At 42.8% G+C, this 19,512-nt stretch overlaps 13 non-coding genes across 13 annotated transcripts; all 13 read right to left on the bottom strand.

Annotated features, from left to right (window-relative positions):
• Window positions 1–3,651: 3,651 nt before the first annotated feature.
• Window positions 3,652–3,723, bottom strand: TRNAD-GUC (transfer RNA aspartic acid (anticodon GUC)). Its single transcript has one exon. It is a non-coding gene; the product is annotated as a tRNA-Asp (tRNA).
• Window positions 3,724–5,959: 2,236 nt separating this feature from the next.
• Window positions 5,960–6,031, bottom strand: TRNAD-GUC (transfer RNA aspartic acid (anticodon GUC)). The gene has a single exon. It is a non-coding gene; the product is annotated as a tRNA-Asp (tRNA).
• Window positions 6,032–7,113: 1,082 nt separating this feature from the next.
• TRNAD-GUC (transfer RNA aspartic acid (anticodon GUC)) lies at window positions 7,114–7,185 on the bottom strand. The gene has a single exon. It is a non-coding gene; the product is annotated as a tRNA-Asp (tRNA).
• Window positions 7,186–8,267: 1,082 nt separating this feature from the next.
• Window positions 8,268–8,339, bottom strand: TRNAD-GUC (transfer RNA aspartic acid (anticodon GUC)). The gene has a single exon. It is a non-coding gene; the product is annotated as a tRNA-Asp (tRNA).
• Window positions 8,340–9,421: 1,082 nt separating this feature from the next.
• TRNAD-GUC (transfer RNA aspartic acid (anticodon GUC)) lies at window positions 9,422–9,493 on the bottom strand. The gene has a single exon. It is a non-coding gene; the product is annotated as a tRNA-Asp (tRNA).
• Window positions 9,494–10,575: 1,082 nt separating this feature from the next.
• Window positions 10,576–10,647, bottom strand: TRNAD-GUC (transfer RNA aspartic acid (anticodon GUC)). The gene has a single exon. It is a non-coding gene; the product is annotated as a tRNA-Asp (tRNA).
• A 1,082-nt stretch (window positions 10,648–11,729) lies between these two features.
• Window positions 11,730–11,801, bottom strand: TRNAD-GUC (transfer RNA aspartic acid (anticodon GUC)). Its single transcript has one exon. It is a non-coding gene; the product is annotated as a tRNA-Asp (tRNA).
• Window positions 11,802–12,883: 1,082 nt separating this feature from the next.
• On the bottom strand, window positions 12,884–12,955 carry TRNAD-GUC (transfer RNA aspartic acid (anticodon GUC)). Its single transcript has one exon. It is a non-coding gene; the product is annotated as a tRNA-Asp (tRNA).
• Window positions 12,956–14,037: 1,082 nt separating this feature from the next.
• On the bottom strand, window positions 14,038–14,109 carry TRNAD-GUC (transfer RNA aspartic acid (anticodon GUC)). The gene has a single exon. It is a non-coding gene; the product is annotated as a tRNA-Asp (tRNA).
• Window positions 14,110–15,191: 1,082 nt separating this feature from the next.
• TRNAD-GUC (transfer RNA aspartic acid (anticodon GUC)) lies at window positions 15,192–15,263 on the bottom strand. The gene has a single exon. It is a non-coding gene; the product is annotated as a tRNA-Asp (tRNA).
• A 1,082-nt stretch (window positions 15,264–16,345) lies between these two features.
• On the bottom strand, window positions 16,346–16,417 carry TRNAD-GUC (transfer RNA aspartic acid (anticodon GUC)). The gene has a single exon. It is a non-coding gene; the product is annotated as a tRNA-Asp (tRNA).
• A 1,082-nt stretch (window positions 16,418–17,499) lies between these two features.
• Window positions 17,500–17,571, bottom strand: TRNAD-GUC (transfer RNA aspartic acid (anticodon GUC)). The gene has a single exon. It is a non-coding gene; the product is annotated as a tRNA-Asp (tRNA).
• Window positions 17,572–18,653: 1,082 nt separating this feature from the next.
• Window positions 18,654–18,725, bottom strand: TRNAD-GUC (transfer RNA aspartic acid (anticodon GUC)). Its single transcript has one exon. It is a non-coding gene; the product is annotated as a tRNA-Asp (tRNA).
• Between the last annotated feature and the right edge of the window lie 787 nt (window positions 18,726–19,512).

A 19,512-nucleotide genomic window follows, 5' to 3' on the forward strand; every position in this document is an offset into this window, starting at 1 on the left:
GATATAGCCAGTTGAATACAGAATTGGGAATGAAAGCTGTATACTATAAGATCACACTGTGTTGCTGGACAGGGAAGGGTGCAGAAGCTGATTGGACAGCGTCATACAGAAAACATTACACCGCCCAAAGTGAAAAGAAAGAGTCTTGTTTTATAATTCTGGTTATTGATGTGTCTAAAAGTGACAATTCTTCCCGTCGGGGAATCGAACCCCGGTCTCCCACGTGACAGGCGGGGATACTCTCCACTATACTAACGAGGACCTGCTGATACCACGGCTGTGTGAGTTGCGTGGAGCAGGCCTAGCGGCGGCGCATGTGTGGCCTGAGTGCATTGTGTAAATTGCATATATGTGGAATGGGTCTGTATGGCGTGTCCGATGCCGAGAGTGGTCTTTGTTTTGGTAACTATGCTATGCCCCCACATCCCTGTGCTCGTTATTCACTATTAATCTGACACCACTGAGACCATTCAACAACTCTAATACAGATTAGTGTGCCCCCCTATGATAGGAAAATGAATAAATATGGCAATGACATATTGTCTTCTCTTTATGTGGTAATAACTTTGGAATTCTTTTATTTATCCAAGCATTCTGAGATTGTTTTCTTGTGACACATTGTACTTTATGTAAGTGGTAAAATGTGGTTGATACAATCCGAATCGTAGAGAAAATTGTAGAGAAAATTAGCATTTTTCTAAATGTATCTGCTTGTAAGACAGATAATAATCCTGGTACTGCAATTTCGTCCTATTTAAAGAGGCTCTGTCACTTGTACTTCCCTATCTCCTAGCTAATTTGATAGGCGCTGTCACACTGATAATACTAGTGAAAATTGTGTCCCAAAACGTTTATTATTTCAAAAGTTATGAGCTTTTTTCTAAATATGTAAATGAGGATTTATAAGACAACTGGGAGGTAACAGCAGCGATTCTCCTGAGGTGGGGCTTCCTCCCAGCCTCTGACTCTGTCCTATCAGCAGGATGCTGTTTCACAGCATTAGGAGACAGTCTAGAGGGAAGGGGGATCCATTCAAACAGCCATATCTCGGGCTGTGGACGACCTAGAACCGCGGTTCTGGTGGCATATGAAAGGGGAGATTCCAATCTTTCATATGACAGTAGAATCACAGTTCTAGCTGTGACAGAGCCTGAGATATAGCCAGTTGAATACAGAATTGGGAATGAAAGCTGTATACTATAAGATCACACTGTGTTGCTGGACAGGGAAGGGTGCAGAAGCTGATTGGACAGCGTCATACAGAAAACATTACACCGCCCAAAGTGAAAAGAAAGAGTCTTGTTTTATAATTCTGGTTATTGATGTGTCTAAAAGTGACAATTCTTCCCGTCGGGGAATCGAACCCCGGTCTCCCACGTGACAGGCGGGGATACTCTCCACTATACTAACGAGGACCTGCTGATACCACGGCTGTGTGAGTTGCGTGGAGCAGGCCTAGCGGCGGCGCATGTGTGGCCTGAGTGCATTGTGTAAATTGCATATATGTGGAATGGGTCTGTATGGCGTGTCCGATGCCGAGAGTGGTCTTTGTTTTGGTAACTATGCTATGCCCCCACATCCCTGTGCTCGTTATTCACTATTAATCTGACACCACTGAGACCATTCAACAACTCTAATACAGATTAGTGTGCCCCCCTATGATAGGAAAATGAATAAATATGGCAATGACATATTGTCTTCTCTTTATGTGGTAATAACTTTGGAATTCTTTTATTTATCCAAGCATTCTGAGATTGTTTTCTTGTGACACATTGTACTTTATGTAAGTGGTAAAATGTGGTTGATACAATCCGAATCGTAGAGAAAATTGTAGAGAAAATTAGCATTTTTCTAAATGTATCTGCTTGTAAGACAGATAATAATCCTGGTACTGCAATTTCGTCCTATTTAAAGAGGCTCTGTCACTTGTACTTCCCTATCTCCTAGCTAATTTGATAGGCGCTGTCACACTGATAATACTAGTGAAAATTGTGTCCCAAAACGTTTATTATTTCAAAAGTTATGAGCTTTTTTCTAAATATGTAAATGAGGATTTATAAGACAACTGGGAGGTAACAGCAGCGATTCTCCTGAGGTGGGGCTTCCTCCCAGCCTCTGACTCTGTCCTATCAGCAGGATGCTGTTTCACAGCATTAGGAGACAGTCTAGAGGGAAGGGGGATCCATTCAAACAGCCATATCTCGGGCTGTGGACGACCTAGAACCGCGGTTCTGGTGGCATATGAAAGGGGAGATTCCAATCTTTCATATGACAGTAGAATCACAGTTCTAGCTGTGACAGAGCCTGAGATATAGCCAGTTGAATACAGAATTGGGAATGAAAGCTGTATACTATAAGATCACACTGTGTTGCTGGACAGGGAAGGGTGCAGAAGCTGATTGGACAGCGTCATACAGAAAACATTACACCGCCCAAAGTGAAAAGAAAGAGTCTTGTTTTATAATTCTGGTTATTGATGTGTCTAAAAGTGACAATTCTTCCCGTCGGGGAATCGAACCCCGGTCTCCCACGTGACAGGCGGGGATACTCTCCACTATACTAACGAGGACCTGCTGATACCACGGCTGTGTGAGTTGCGTGGAGCAGGCCTAGCGGCGGCGCATGTGTGGCCTGAGTGCATTGTGTAAATTGCATATATGTGGAATGGGTCTGTATGGCGTGTCCGATGCCGAGAGTGGTCTTTGTTTTGGTAACTATGCTATGCCCCCACATCCCTGTGCTCGTTATTCACTATTAATCTGACACCACTGAGACCATTCAACAACTCTAATACAGATTAGTGTGCCCCCCTATGATAGGAAAATGAATAAATATGGCAATGACATATTGTCTTCTCTTTATGTGGTAATAACTTTGGAATTCTTTTATTTATCCAAGCATTCTGAGATTGTTTTCTTGTGACACATTGTACTTTATGTAAGTGGTAAAATGTGGTTGATACAATCCGAATCGTAGAGAAAATTGTAGAGAAAATTAGCATTTTTCTAAATGTATCTGCTTGTAAGACAGATAATAATCCTGGTACTGCAATTTCGTCCTATTTAAAGAGGCTCTGTCACTTGTACTTCCCTATCTCCTAGCTAATTTGATAGGCGCTGTCACACTGATAATACTAGTGAAAATTGTGTCCCAAAACGTTTATTATTTCAAAAGTTATGAGCTTTTTTCTAAATATGTAAATGAGGATTTATAAGACAACTGGGAGGTAACAGCAGCGATTCTCCTGAGGTGGGGCTTCCTCCCAGCCTCTGACTCTGTCCTATCAGCAGGATGCTGTTTCACAGCATTAGGAGACAGTCTAGAGGGAAGGGGGATCCATTCAAACAGCCATATCTCGGGCTGTGGACGACCTAGAACCGCGGTTCTGGTGGCATATGAAAGGGGAGATTCCAATCTTTCATATGACAGTAGAATCACAGTTCTAGCTGTGACAGAGCCTGAGATATAGCCAGTTGAATACAGAATTGGGAATGAAAGCTGTATACTATAAGATCACACTGTGTTGCTGGACAGGGAAGGGTGCAGAAGCTGATTGGACAGCGTCATACAGAAAACATTACACCGCCCAAAGTGAAAAGAAAGAGTCTTGTTTTATAATTCTGGTTATTGATGTGTCTAAAAGTGACAATTCTCCCCGTCGGGGAATCGAACCCCGGTCTCCCGCGTGACAGGCGGGGATACTCTCCACTATACTAACGAGGACCTGCTGATACCACGGCTGTGTGAGTTCCGTGGAGCAGGCCTAGCGGCGGCGCATGTGTGGCCTGAGTGCATTGTGTAAATTGCATATATGTGGAATGGGTCTGTATGGCGTGTCCGATGCCGAGAGTGGTCTTTGTTTTGGTAACTATGCTATGCCCCCACATCCCTGTGCTCGTTATTCACTATTAATCTGACACCACTGAGACCATTCAACAACTCTAATACAGATTAGTGTGCCCCCCTATGATAGGAAAATGATTAAATATGGCAATGACATATTGTCTTCTCTTTATGTGGTAATAACTTTGGAATTCTTTTATTTATCCAAGCATTCTGAGATTGTTTTCTTGTGACACATTGTACTTTATGTAAGTGGTAAAATGTGGTCGATACAATCCGAATCGTAGAGAAAATTGTAGAGAAAATTAGCATTTTTCTAAATGTATCTGCTTGTAAGACAGATAATAATCCTGGTACTGCAATTTCGTCCTATTTAAAGAGGCTCTGTCACTTGTACTTCCCTATCTCCTAGCTAATTTGATAGGCGCTGTCACACTGATAATACTAGTGAAAATTGTGTCCCAAAACGTTTATTATTTCAAAAGTTATGAGCTTTTTTCTAAATATGTAAATGAGGATTTATAAGACAACTGGGAGGTAACAGCAGCGATTCTCCTGAGGTGGGGCTTCCTCCCAGCCTCTGACTCTGTCCTATCAGCAGGATGCTGTTTCACAGCATTAGGAGACAGTCTAGAGGGAAGGGGGATCCATTCAAACAGCCATATCTCGGGCTGTGGACGACCTAGAACCGCGGTTCTGGTGGCATATGAAAGGGGAGATTCCAATCTTTCATATGACAGTAGAATCACAGTTCTAGCTGTGACAGAGCCTGAGATATAGCCAGTTGAATACAGAATTGGGAATGAAAGCTGTATACTATAAGATCACACTGTGTTGCTGGACAGGGAAGGGTGCAGAAGCTGATTGGACAGCGTCATACAGAAAACATTACACCGCCCAAAGTGAAAAGAAAGAGTCTTGTTTTATAATTCTGGTTATTGATGTGTCTAAAAGTGACAATTCTTCCCGTCGGGGAATCGAACCCCGGTCTCCCACGTGACAGGCGGGGATACTCTCCACTATACTAACGAGGACCTGCTGATACCACGGCTGTGTGAGTTGCGTGGAGCAGGCCTAGCGGCGGCGCATGTGTGGCCTGAGTGCATTGTGTAAATTGCATATATGTGGAATGGGTCTGTATGGCGTGTCCGATGCCGAGAGTGGTCTTTGTTTTGGTAACTATGCTATGCCCCCACATCCCTGTGCTCGTTATTCACTATTAATCTGACACCACTGAGACCATTCAACAACTCTAATACAGATTAGTGTGCCCCCCTATGATAGGAAAATGAATAAATATGGCAATGACATATTGTCTTCTCTTTATGTGGTAATAACTTTGGAATTCTTTTATTTATCCAAGCATTCTGAGATTGTTTTCTTGTGACACATTGTACTTTATGTAAGTGGTAAAATGTGGTTGATACAATCCGAATCGTAGAGAAAATTGTAGAGAAAATTAGCATTTTTCTAAATGTATCTGCTTGTAAGACAGATAATAATCCTGGTACTGCAATTTCGTCCTATTTAAAGAGGCTCTGTCACTTGTACTTCCCTATCTCCTAGCTAATTTGATAGGCGCTGTCACACTGATAATACTAGTGAAAATTGTGTCCCAAAACGTTTATTATTTCAAAAGTTATGAGCTTTTTTCTAAATATGTAAATGAGGATTTATAAGACAACTGGGAGGTAACAGCAGCGATTCTCCTGAGGTGGGGCTTCCTCCCAGCCTCTGACTCTGTCCTATCAGCAGGATGCTGTTTCACAGCATTAGGAGACAGTCTAGAGGGAAGGGGGATCCATTCAAACAGCCATATCTCGGGCTGTGGACGACCTAGAACCGCGGTTCTGGTGGCATATGAAAGGGGAGATTCCAATCTTTCATATGACAGTAGAATCACAGTTCTAGCTGTGACAGAGCCTGAGATATAGCCAGTTGAATACAGAATTGGGAATGAAAGCTGTATACTATAAGATCACACTGTGTTGCTGGACAGGGAAGGGTGCAGAAGCTGATTGGACAGCGTCATACAGAAAACATTACACCGCCCAAAGTGAAAAGAAAGAGTCTTGTTTTATAATTCTGGTTATTGATGTGTCTAAAAGTGACAATTCTCCCCGTCGGGGAATCGAACCCCGGTCTCCCGCGTGACAGGCGGGGATACTCTCCACTATACTAACGAGGACCTGCTGATACCACGGCTGTGTGAGTTCCGTGGAGCAGGCCTAGCGGCGGCGCATGTGTGGCCTGAGTGCATTGTGTAAATTGCATATATGTGGAATGGGTCTGTATGGCGTGTCCGATGCCGAGAGTGGTCTTTGTTTTGGTAACTATGCTATGCCCCCACATCCCTGTGCTCGTTATTCACTATTAATCTGACACCACTGAGACCATTCAACAACTCTAATACAGATTAGTGTGCCCCCCTATGATAGGAAAATGATTAAATATGGCAATGACATATTGTCTTCTCTTTATGTGGTAATAACTTTGGAATTCTTTTATTTATCCAAGCATTCTGAGATTGTTTTCTTGTGACACATTGTACTTTATGTAAGTGGTAAAATGTGGTCGATACAATCCGAATCGTAGAGAAAATTGTAGAGAAAATTAGCATTTTTCTAAATGTATCTGCTTGTAAGACAGATAATAATCCTGGTACTGCAATTTCGTCCTATTTAAAGAGGCTCTGTCACTTGTACTTCCCTATCTCCTAGCTAATTTGATAGGCGCTGTCACACTGATAATACTAGTGAAAATTGTGTCCCAAAACGTTTATTATTTCAAAAGTTATGAGCTTTTTTCTAAATATGTAAATGAGGATTTATAAGACAACTGGGAGGTAACAGCAGCGATTCTCCTGAGGTGGGGCTTCCTCCCAGCCTCTGACTCTGTCCTATCAGCAGGATGCTGTTTCACAGCATTAGGAGACAGTCTAGAGGGAAGGGGGATCCATTCAAACAGCCATATCTAGGGCTGTGGACGACCTAGAACCGCGGTTCTGGTGGCATATGAAAGGGGAGATTCCAATCTTTCATATGACAGTAGAATCACAGTTCTAGCTGTGACAGAGCCTGAGATATAGCCAGTTGAATACAGAATTGGGAATGAAAGCTGTATACTATAAGATCACACTGTGTTGCTGGACAGGGAAGGGTGCAGAAGCTGATTGGACAGCGTCATACAGAAAACATTACACCGCCCAAAGTGAAAAGAAAGAGTCTTGTTTTATAATTCTGGTTATTGATGTGTCTAAAAGTGACAATTCTCCCCGTCGGGGAATCGAACCCCGGTCTCCCGCGTGACAGGCGGGGATACTCTCCACTATACTAACGAGGACCTGCTGATACCACGGCTGTGTGAGTTGCGTGGAGCAGGCCTAGCGGCGGCGCATGTGTGGCCTGAGTGCATTGTGTAAATTGCATATATGTGGAATGGGTCTGTATGGCGTGTCCGATGCCGAGAGTGGTCTTTGTTTTGGTAACTATGCTATGCCCCCACATCCCTGTGCTCGTTATTCACTATTAATCTGACACCACTGAGACCATTCAACAACTCTAATACAGATTAGTGTGCCCCCCTATGATAGGAAAATGATTAAATATGGCAATGACATATTGTCTTCTCTTTATGTGGTAATAACTTTGGAATTCTTTTATTTATCCAAGCATTCTGAGATTGTTTTCTTGTGACACATTGTACTTTATGTAAGTGGTAAAATGTGGTCGATACAATCCGAATCGTAGAGAAAATTGTAGAGAAAATTAGCATTTTTCTAAATGTATCTGCTTGTAAGACAGATAATAATCCTGGTACTGCAATTTCGTCCTATTTAAAGAGGCTCTGTCACTTGTACTTCCCTATCTCCTAGCTAATTTGATAGGCGCTGTCACACTGATAATACTAGTGAAAATTGTGTCCCAAAACGTTTATTATTTCAAAAGTTATGAGCTTTTTTCTAAATATGTAAATGAGGATTTATAAGACAACTGGGAGGTAACAGCAGCGATTCTCCTGAGGTGGGGCTTCCTCCCAGCCTCTGACTCTGTCCTATCAGCAGGATGCTGTTTCACAGCATTAGGAGACAGTCTAGAGGGAAGGGGGATCCATTCAAACAGCCATATCTAGGGCTGTGGACGACCTAGAACCGCGGTTCTGGTGGCATATGAAAGGGGAGATTCCAATCTTTCATATGACAGTAGAATCACAGTTCTAGCTGTGACAGAGCCTGAGATATAGCCAGTTGAATACAGAATTGGGAATGAAAGCTGTATACTATAAGATCACACTGTGTTGCTGGACAGGGAAGGGTGCAGAAGCTGATTGGACAGCGTCATACAGAAAACATTACACCGCCCAAAGTGAAAAGAAAGAGTCTTGTTTTATAATTCTGGTTATTGATGTGTCTAAAAGTGACAATTCTCCCCGTCGGGGAATCGAACCCCGGTCTCCCGCGTGACAGGCGGGGATACTCTCCACTATACTAACGAGGACCTGCTGATACCACGGCTGTGTGAGTTGCGTGGAGCAGGCCTAGCGGCGGCGCATGTGTGGCCTGAGTGCATTGTGTAAATTGCATATATGTGGAATGGGTCTGTATGGCGTGTCCGATGCCGAGAGTGGTCTTTGTTTTGGTAACTATGCTATGCCCCCACATCCCTGTGCTCGTTATTCACTATTAATCTGACACCACTGAGACCATTCAACAACTCTAATACAGATTAGTGTGCCCCCCTATGATAGGAAAATGATTAAATATGGCAATGACATATTGTCTTCTCTTTATGTGGTAATAACTTTGGAATTCTTTTATTTATCCAAGCATTCTGAGATTGTTTTCTTGTGACACATTGTACTTTATGTAAGTGGTAAAATGTGGTCGATACAATCCGAATCGTAGAGAAAATTGTAGAGAAAATTAGCATTTTTCTAAATGTATCTGCTTGTAAGACAGATAATAATCCTGGTACTGCAATTTCGTCCTATTTAAAGAGGCTCTGTCACTTGTACTTCCCTATCTCCTAGCTAATTTGATAGGCGCTGTCACACTGATAATACTAGTGAAAATTGTGTCCCAAAACGTTTATTATTTCAAAAGTTATGAGCTTTTTTCTAAATATGTAAATGAGGATTTATAAGACAACTGGGAGGTAACAGCAGCGATTCTCCTGAGGTGGGGCTTCCTCCCAGCCTCTGACTCTGTCCTATCAGCAGGATGCTGTTTCACAGCATTAGGAGACAGTCTAGAGGGAAGGGGGATCCATTCAAACAGCCATATCTAGGGCTGTGGACGACCTAGAACCGCGGTTCTGGTGGCATATGAAAGGGGAGATTCCAATCTTTCATATGACAGTAGAATCACAGTTCTAGCTGTGACAGAGCCTGAGATATAGCCAGTTGAATACAGAATTGGGAATGAAAGCTGTATACTATAAGATCACACTGTGTTGCTGGACAGGGAAGGGTGCAGAAGCTGATTGGACAGCGTCATACAGAAAACATTACACCGCCCAAAGTGAAAAGAAAGAGTCTTGTTTTATAATTCTGGTTATTGATGTGTCTAAAAGTGACAATTCTCCCCGTCGGGGAATCGAACCCCGGTCTCCCGCGTGACAGGCGGGGATACTCTCCACTATACTAACGAGGACCTGCTGATACCACGGCTGTGTGAGTTGCGTGGAGCAGGCCTAGCGGCGGCGCATGTGTGGCCTGAGTGCATTGTGTAAATTGCATATATGTGGAATGGGTCTGTATGGCGTGTCCGATGCCGAGAGTGGTCTTTGTTTTGGTAACTATGCTATGCCCCCACATCCCTGTGCTCGTTATTCACTATTAATCTGACACCACTGAGACCATTCAACAACTCTAATACAGATTAGTGTGCCCCCCTATGATAGGAAAATGATTAAATATGGCAATGACATATTGTCTTCTCTTTATGTGGTAATAACTTTGGAATTCTTTTATTTATCCAAGCATTCTGAGATTGTTTTCTTGTGACACATTGTACTTTATGTAAGTGGTAAAATGTGGTCGATACAATCCGAATCGTAGAGAAAATTGTAGAGAAAATTAGCATTTTTCTAAATGTATCTGCTTGTAAGACAGATAATAATCCTGGTACTGCAATTTCGTCCTATTTAAAGAGGCTCTGTCACTTGTACTTCCCTATCTCCTAGCTAATTTGATAGGCGCTGTCACACTGATAATACTAGTGAAAATTGTGTCCCAAAACGTTTATTATTTCAAAAGTTATGAGCTTTTTTCTAAATATGTAAATGAGGATTTATAAGACAACTGGGAGGTAACAGCAGCGATTCTCCTGAGGTGGGGCTTCCTCCCAGCCTCTGACTCTGTCCTATCAGCAGGATGCTGTTTCACAGCATTAGGAGACAGTCTAGAGGGAAGGGGGATCCATTCAAACAGCCATATCTCGGGCTGTGGACGACCTAGAACCGCGGTTCTGGTGGCATATGAAAGGGGAGATTCCAATCTTTCATATGACAGTAGAATCACAGTTCTAGCTGTGACAGAGCCTGAGATATAGCCAGTTGAATACAGAATTGGGAATGAAAGCTGTATACTATAAGATCACACTGTGTTGCTGGACAGGGAAGGGTGCAGAAGCTGATTGGACAGCGTCATACAGAAAACATTACACCGCCCAAAGTGAAAAGAAAGAGTCTTGTTTTATAATTCTGGTTATTGATGTGTCTAAAAGTGACAATTCTCCCCGTCGGGGAATCGAACCCCGGTCTCCCGCGTGACAGGCGGGGATACTCTCCACTATACTAACGAGGACCTGCTGATACCACGGCTGTGTGAGTTGCGTGGAGCAGGCCTAGCGGCGGCGCATGTGTGGCCTGAGTGCATTGTGTAAATTGCATATATGTGGAATGGGTCTGTATGGCGTGTCCGATGCCGAGAGTGGTCTTTGTTTTGGTAACTATGCTATGCCCCCACATCCCTGTGCTCGTTATTCACTATTAATCTGACACCACTGAGACCATTCAACAACTCTAATACAGATTAGTGTGCCCCCCTATGATAGGAAAATGATTAAATATGGCAATGACATATTGTCTTCTCTTTATGTGGTAATAACTTTGGAATTCTTTTATTTATCCAAGCATTCTGAGATTGTTTTCTTGTGACACATTGTACTTTATGTAAGTGGTAAAATGTGGTCGATACAATCCGAATCGTAGAGAAAATTGTAGAGAAAATTAGCATTTTTCTAAATGTATCTGCTTGTAAGACAGATAATAATCCTGGTACTGCAATTTCGTCCTATTTAAAGAGGCTCTGTCACTTGTACTTCCCTATCTCCTAGCTAATTTGATAGGCGCTGTCACACTGATAATACTAGTGAAAATTGTGTCCCAAAACGTTTATTATTTCAAAAGTTATGAGCTTTTTTCTAAATATGTAAATGAGGATTTATAAGACAACTGGGAGGTAACAGCAGCGATTCTCCTGAGGTGGGGCTTCCTCCCAGCCTCTGACTCTGTCCTATCAGCAGGATGCTGTTTCACAGCATTAGGAGACAGTCTAGAGGGAAGGGGGATCCATTCAAACAGCCATATCTCGGGCTGTGGACGACCTAGAACCGCGGTTCTGGTGGCATATGAAAGGGGAGATTCCAATCTTTCATATGACAGTAGAATCACAGTTCTAGCTGTGACAGAGCCTGAGATATAGCCAGTTGAATACAGAATTGGGAATGAAAGCTGTATACTATAAGATCACACTGTGTTGCTGGACAGGGAAGGGTGCAGAAGCTGATTGGACAGCGTCATACAGAAAACATTACACCGCCCAAAGTGAAAAGAAAGAGTCTTGTTTTATAATTCTGGTTATTGATGTGTCTAAAAGTGACAATTCTCCCCGTCGGGGAATCGAACCCCGGTCTCCCGCGTGACAGGCGGGGATACTCTCCACCATACTAACGAGGACCTGCTGATACCACGGCTGTGTGAGTTGCGTGGAGCAGGCCTAGCGGCGGCGCATGTGTGGCCTGAGTGCATTGTGTATATTGCATATATGTGGAATGGGTCTGTATGGCGTGTCCGATGCCGAGAGTGGTCTTTGTTTTGGTAACTATGCTATGCCCCCACATCCCTGTGCTCGTTATTCACTATTAATCTGACACCACTGAGACCATTCAACAACTCTAATACAGATTAGTGTGCCCCCCTATGATAGGAAAATGATTAAATATGGCAATGACATATTGTCTTCTCTTTATGTGGTAATAACTTTGGAATTCTTTTATTTATCCAAGCATTCTGAGATTGTTTTCTTGTGACACATTGTACTTTATGTAAGTGGTAAAATGTGGTCGATACAATCCGAATCGTAGAGAAAATTGTAGAGAAAATTAGCATTTTTCTAAATGTATCTGCTTGTAAGACAGATAATAATCCTGGTACTGCAATTTCGTCCTATTTAAAGAGGCTCTGTCACTTGTACTTCCCTATCTCCTAGCTAATTTGATAGGCGCTGTCACACTGATAATACTAGTGAAAATTGTGTCCCAAAACGTTTATTATTTCAAAAGTTATGAGCTTTTTTCTAAATATGTAAATGAGGATTTATAAGACAACTGGGAGGTAACAGCAGCGATTCTCCTGAGGTGGGGCTTCCTCCCAGCCTCTGACTCTGTCCTATCAGCAGGATGCTGTTTCACAGCATTAGGAGACAGTCTAGAGGGAAGGGGGATCCATTCAAACAGCCATATCTCGGGCTGTGGACGACCTAGAACCGCGGTTCTGGTGGCATATGAAAGGGGAGATTCCAATCTTTCATATGACAGTAGAATCACAGTTCTAGCTGTGACAGAGCCTGAGATATAGCCAGTTGAATACAGAATTGGGAATGAAAGCTGTATACTATAAGATCACACTGTGTTGCTGGACAGGGAAGGGTGCAGAAGCTGATTGGACAGCGTCATACAGAAAACATTACACCGCCCAAAGTGAAAAGAAAGAGTCTTGTTTTATAATTCTGGTTATTGATGTGTCTAAAAGTGACAATTCTCCCCGTCGGGGAATCGAACCCCGGTCTCCCGCGTGACAGGCGGGGATACTCTCCACCATACTAACGAGGACCTGCTGATACCACGGCTGTGTGAGTTGCGTGGAGCAGGCCTAGCGGCGGCGCATGTGTGGCCTGAGTGCATTGTGTATATTGCATATATGTGGAATGGGTCTGTATGGCGTGTCCGATGCCGAGAGTGGTCTTTGTTTTGGTAACTATGCTATGCCCCCACATCCCTGTGCTCGTTATTCACTATTAATCTGACACCACTGAGACCATTCAACAACTCTAATACAGATTAGTGTGCCCCCCTATGATAGGAAAATGATTAAATATGGCAATGACATATTGTCTTCTCTTTATGTGGTAATAACTTTGGAATTCTTTTATTTATCCAAGCATTCTGAGATTGTTTTCTTGTGACACATTGTACTTTATGTAAGTGGTAAAATGTGGTCGATACAATCCGAATCGTAGAGAAAATTGTAGAGAAAATTAGCATTTTTCTAAATGTATCTGCTTGTAAGACAGATAATAATCCTGGTACTGCAATTTCGTCCTATTTAAAGAGGCTCTGTCACTTGTACTTCCCTATCTCCTAGCTAATTTGATAGGCGCTGTCACACTGATAATACTAGTGAAAATTGTGTCCCAAAACGTTTATTATTTCAAAAGTTATGAGCTTTTTTCTAAATATGTAAATGAGGATTTATAAGACAACTGGGAGGTAACAGCAGCGATTCTCCTGAGGTGGGGCTTCCTCCCAGCCTCTGACTCTGTCCTATCAGCAGGATGCTGTTTCACAGCATTAGGAGACAGTCTAGAGGGAAGGGGGATCCATTCAAACAGCCATATCTCGGGCTGTGGACGACCTAGAACCGCGGTTCTGGTGGCATATGAAAGGGGAGATTCCAATCTTTCATATGACAGTAGAATCACAGTTGTAGCTGTGACAGAGCCTGAGATATAGCCAGTTGAATACAGAATTGGGAATGAAAGCTGTATACTATAAGATCACACTGTGTTGCTGGACAGGGAAGGGTGCAGAAGCTGATTGGACAGCGTCATACAGAAAACATTACACCGCCCAAAGTGAAAAGAAAGAGTCTTGTTTAATAATTCTGGTTATTGATGTGTCTAAAAGTGACAATTCTCCCCGTCGGGGAATCGAACCCCGGTCTCCCGCGTGACAGGCGGGGATACTCTCCACTATACTAACGAGGACCTGCTGATACCACGGCTGTGTGAGTTGCGTGGAGCAGGCCTAGCGGCGGCGCATGTGTGGCCTGAGTGCATTGTGTAAATTGCATATATGTGGAATGGGTCTGTATGGCGTGTCCGATGCCGAGAGTGGTCTTTGTTTTGGTAACTATGCTATGCCCCCACATCCCTGTGCTCGTTATTCACTATTAATCTGACACCACTGAGACCATTCAACAACTCTAATACAGATTAGTGTGCCCCCCTATGATAGGAAAATGAATAAATATGGCAATGACATATTGTCTTCTCTTTATGTGGTAATAACTTTGGAATTCTTTTATTTATCCAAGCATTCTGAGATTGTTTTCTTGTGACACATTGTACTTTATGTAAGTGGTAAAATGTGGTCGATACAATCCGAATCGTAGAGAAAATTGTAGAGAAAATTAGCATTTTTCGAAATGTATCTGCTTGTAAGACAGATAATAATCCTGGTACTGCAATTTCGTCCTATTTAAAGAGGCTCTGTCACTTGTACTTCCCTATCTCCTAGCTAATTTGATAGGCGCTGTCACACTGATAATACTAGTGAAAATTGTGTCCCAAAACGTTTATTATTTCAAAAGTTATGAGCTTTTTTCTAAATATGTAAATGAGGATTTATAAGACAACTGGGAGGTAACAGCAGCGATTCTCCTGAGGTGGGGCTTCCTCCCAGCCTCTGACTCTGTCCTATCAGCAGGATGCTGTTTCACAGCATTAGGAGACAGTCTAGAGGGAAGGGGGATCCATTCAAACAGCCATATCTCGGGCTGTGGACGACCTAGTACCGCGGTTCTGGTGGCATATGAAAGGGGAGATTCCAATCTTTCATATGACAGTAGAATCACAGTTCTAGCTGTGACAGAGCCTGAGATATAGCCAGTTGAATACAGAATTGGGAATGAAAGCTGTATACTATAAGATCACACTGTGTTGCTGGACAGGGAAGGGTGCAGAAGCTGATTGGACAGCGTCATACAGAAAACATTACACCGCCCAAAGTGAAAAGAAAGAGTCTTGTTTTATAATTCTGGTTATTGATGTGTCTAAAAGTGACAATTCTCCCCGTCGGGGAATCGAACCCCGGTCTCCCGCGTGACAGGCGGGGATACTCTCCACTATACTAACGAGGACCTGCTGATACCACGGCTGTGTGAGTTGCGTGGAGCAGGCCTAGCGGCGGCGCATGTGTGGCCTGAGTGCATTGTGTAAATTGCATATATGTGGAATGGGTCTGTATGGCGTGTCCGATGCCGAGAGTGGTCTTTGTTTTGGTAACTATGCTATGCCCCCACATCCCTGTGCTCGTTATTCACTATTAATCTGACACCACTGAGACCATTCAACAACTCTAATACAGATTAGTGTGCCCCCCTATGATAGGAAAATGATTAAATATGGCAATGACATATTGTCTTCTCTTTATGTGGTAATAACTTTGGAATTCTTTTATTTATCCAAGCATTCTGAGATTGTTTTCTTGTGACACATTGTACTTTATGTAAGTGGTAAAATGTGGTCGATACAATCCGAATCGTAGAGAAAATTGTAGAGAAAATTAGCATTTTTCTAAATGTATCTGCTTGTAAGACAGATAATAATCCTGGTACTGCAATTTCGTCCTATTTAAAGAGGCTCTGTCACTTGTACTTCCCTATCTCCTAGCTAATTTGATAGGCGCTGTCACACTGATAATACTAGTGAAAATTGTGTCCCAAAACGTTTATTATTTCAAAAGTTATGAGCTTTTTTCTAAATATGTAAATGAGGATTTATAAGACAACTGGGAGGTAACAGCAGCGATTCTCCTGAGGTGGGGCTTCCTCCCAGCCTCTGACTCTGTCCTATCAGCAGGATGCTGTTTCACAGCATTAGGAGACAGTCTAGAGGGAAGGGGGATCCATTCAAACAGCCATATCTCGGGCTGTGGACGACCTAGAACCGCGGTTCTGGTGGCATATGAAAGGGGAGATTCCAATCTTTCATATGACAGTAGAATCACAGTTCTAGCTGTGACAGAGCCTGAGATATAGCCAGTTGAATACAGAATTGGGAATGAAAGCTGTACACTATAAGATCACACTGTGTTGCTGGACAGGGAAGGGTGCAGAAGCTGATTGGACAGCGTCATACAGAAAACATTACACCGCCCAAAGTGAAAATAAAGAGTCTTGTTTTATAATTCTGGTTATTGATGTGTCTAAAAGTGACAATTCTCCCCGTCGGGGAATCGAACCCCGGTCTCCCGCGTGACAGGCGGGGATACTCTCCACTATACTAACGAGGACCTGCTGATACCACGGCTGTGTGAGTTGCGTGGAGCAGGCCTAGCGGCGGCGCATGTGTGGCCTGAGTGCATTGTGTAAATTGCATATATGTGGAATGGGTCTGTATGGCGTGTCAGATGCCGAGAGTGGTCTTTGTTTTGGTAACTATGCTATGCCCCCACATCCCTGTGCTCGTTATTCACTATTAATCTGACACCACTGAGACCATTCAACAACTCTAATACAGATTAGTGTGCCCCCCTATGATAGGAAAATGAATAAATATGGCAATGACATATTGTCTTCTCTTTATGTGGTAATAACTTTGGAATTCTTTTATTTATCCAAGCATTCTGAGATTGTTTTCTTGTGACACATTGTACTTTATGTAAGTGGTAAAATGTGGTCGATACAATCCGAATCGTAGAGAAAATTGTAGAGAAAATTAGCATTTTTCTAAATGTATCTGCTTGTAAGACAGATAATAATCCTGGTACTGCAATTTCGTCCTATTTAAAGAGGCTCTGTCACTTGTACTTCCCTATCTCCTAGCTAATTTGATAGGCGCTGTCACACTGATAATACTAGTGAAAATTGTGTCCCAAAACGTTTATTATTTCAAAAGTTATGAGCTTTTTTCTAAATATGTAAATGAGGATTTATAAGACAACTGGGAGGTAACAGCAGCGATTCTCCTGAGGTGGGGCTTCCTCCCAGCCTCTGACTCTGTCCTATCAGCAGGATGCTGTTTCACAGCATTAGGAGACAGTCTAGAGGGAAGGGGGATCCATTCAAACAGCCATATCTCGGGCTGTGGACGACCTAGAACCGCGGTTCTGGTGGCATATGAAAGGGGAGATTCCAATCTTTCATATGACAGTAGAATCACAGTTGTAGCTGTGACAGAGCCTGAGATATAGCCAGTTGAATACAGAATTGGGAATGAAAGCTGTATACTATAAGATCACACTGTGTTGCTGGACAGGGAAGGGTGCAGAAGCTGATTGGACAGCGTCATACAGAAAACATTACACCGCCCAAAGTGAAAAGAAAGAGTCTTGTTTTATAATTCTGGTTATTGATGTGTCTAAAAGTGACAATTCTCCCCGTCGGGGAATCGAACCCCGGTCTCCCGCGTGACAGGCGGGGATACTCTCCACTATACTAACGAGGACCTGCTGATACCACGGCTGTGTGAGTTGCGTGGAGCAGGCCTAGCGGCGGCACATGTGTGGCCTGAGTGCATTGTGTAAATTGCATATATGTGGAATGGGTCTGTATGGCGTGTCCGATGCCGAGAGTGGTCTTTGTTTTGGTAACTATGCTATGCCCCCACATCCCTGTGCTCGTTATTCACTATTAATCTGACACCACTGAGACCATTCAACAACTCTAATACAGATTAGTGTGCCCCCCTATGATAGGAAAATGAATAAATATGGCAATGACATATTGTCTTCTCTTTATGTGGTAATAACTTTGGAATTCTTTTATTTATCCAAGCATTCTGAGATTGTTTTCTTGTGACACATTGTACTTTATGTAAGTGGTAAAATGTGGTCGATACAATCCGAATCGTAGAGAAAATTGTAGAGAAAATTAGCATTTTTCTAAATGTATCTGCTTGTAAGACAGATAATAATCCTGGTACTGCAATTTCGTCCTATTTAAAGAGGCTCTGTCACTTGTACTTCCCTATCTCCTAGCTAATTTGATAGGCGCTGTCACACTGATAATACTAGTGAAAATTGTGTCCCAAAACGTTTATTATTTCAAAAGTTATGAGCTTTTTTCTAAATATGTAAATGAGGATTTATAAGACAACTGGGAGGTAACAGCAGCGATTCTCCTGAGGTGGGGCTTCCTCCCAGCCTCTGACTCTGTCCTATCAGCAGGATGCTGTTTCACAGCATTAGGAGACAGTCTAGAGGGAAGGGGGATCCATTCAAACAGCCATATCTCGGGCTGTGGACGACCTAGAACCGCGGTTCTGGTGGCATATGAAAGGGGAGATTCCAATCTTTCATATGACAGTAGAATCACAGTTCTAGCTGTGACAGAGCCTGAGATATAGCCAGTTGAATACAGAATTGGGAATGAAAGCTGTACACTATAAGATCACACTGTGTTGCTGGACAGGGAAGGGTGCAGAAGCTGATTGGACAGCGTCATACAGAAAACATTACACCGCCCAAAGTGAAAAGAAAGAGTCTTGTTTTATAATTCTGGTTATTGATGTGTCTAAAAGTGACAATTCTCCCCGTCGGGGAATCGAACCCCGGTCTCCCGCGTGACAGGCGGGGATACTCTCCACTATACTAACGAGGACCTGCTGATACCACGGCTGTGTGAGTTGCGTGGAGCAGGCCTAGCGGCGGCGCATGTGTGGCCTGAGTGCATTGTGTAAATTGCATATATGTGGAATGGGTCTGTATGGCGTGTCAGATGCCGAGAGTGGTCTTTGTTTTGGTAACTATGCTATGCCCCCACATCCCTGTGCTCGTTATTCACTATTAATCTGACACCACTGAGACCATTCAACAACTCTAATACAGATTAGTGTGCCCCCCTATGATAGGAAAATAAATAAATATGGCAATGACATATTGTCTTCTCTTTATGTGGTAATAACTTTGGAATTCTTTTATTTATCCAAGCATTCTGAGATTGTTTTCTTGTGACACATTGTACTTTATGTAAGTGGTAAAATGTGGTCGATACAATCCGAATCGTAGAGAAAATTGTAGAGAAAATTAGCATTTTTCTAAATGTATCTGCTTGTAAGACAGATAATAATCCTGGTACTGCAATTTCGTCCTATTTAAAGAGGCTCTGTCACTTGTACTTCCCTATCTCCTAGCTAATTTGATAGGCGCTGTCACACTGATAATACTAGTGAAAATTGTGTCCCAAAACGTTTATTATTTCAAAAGTTATGAGCTTTTTTCTAAATATGTAAATGAGGATTTATAAGACAACTGGGAGGTAACAGCAGCGATTCTCCTGAGGTGGGGCTTCCTCCCAGCCTCTGACTCTGTCCTATCAGCAGGATGCTGTTTCACAGCATTAGGAGACAGTCTAGAGGGAAGGGGGATCCATTCAAACAGCCATATCT

Source organism: Rhinoderma darwinii, assembly GCF_050947455.1.
Source record: "Rhinoderma darwinii isolate aRhiDar2 chromosome 3 unlocalized genomic scaffold, aRhiDar2.hap1 SUPER_3_unloc_13, whole genome shotgun sequence".
Taxonomy (NCBI): Eukaryota; Metazoa; Chordata; class Amphibia; order Anura; family Rhinodermatidae; genus Rhinoderma; species Rhinoderma darwinii.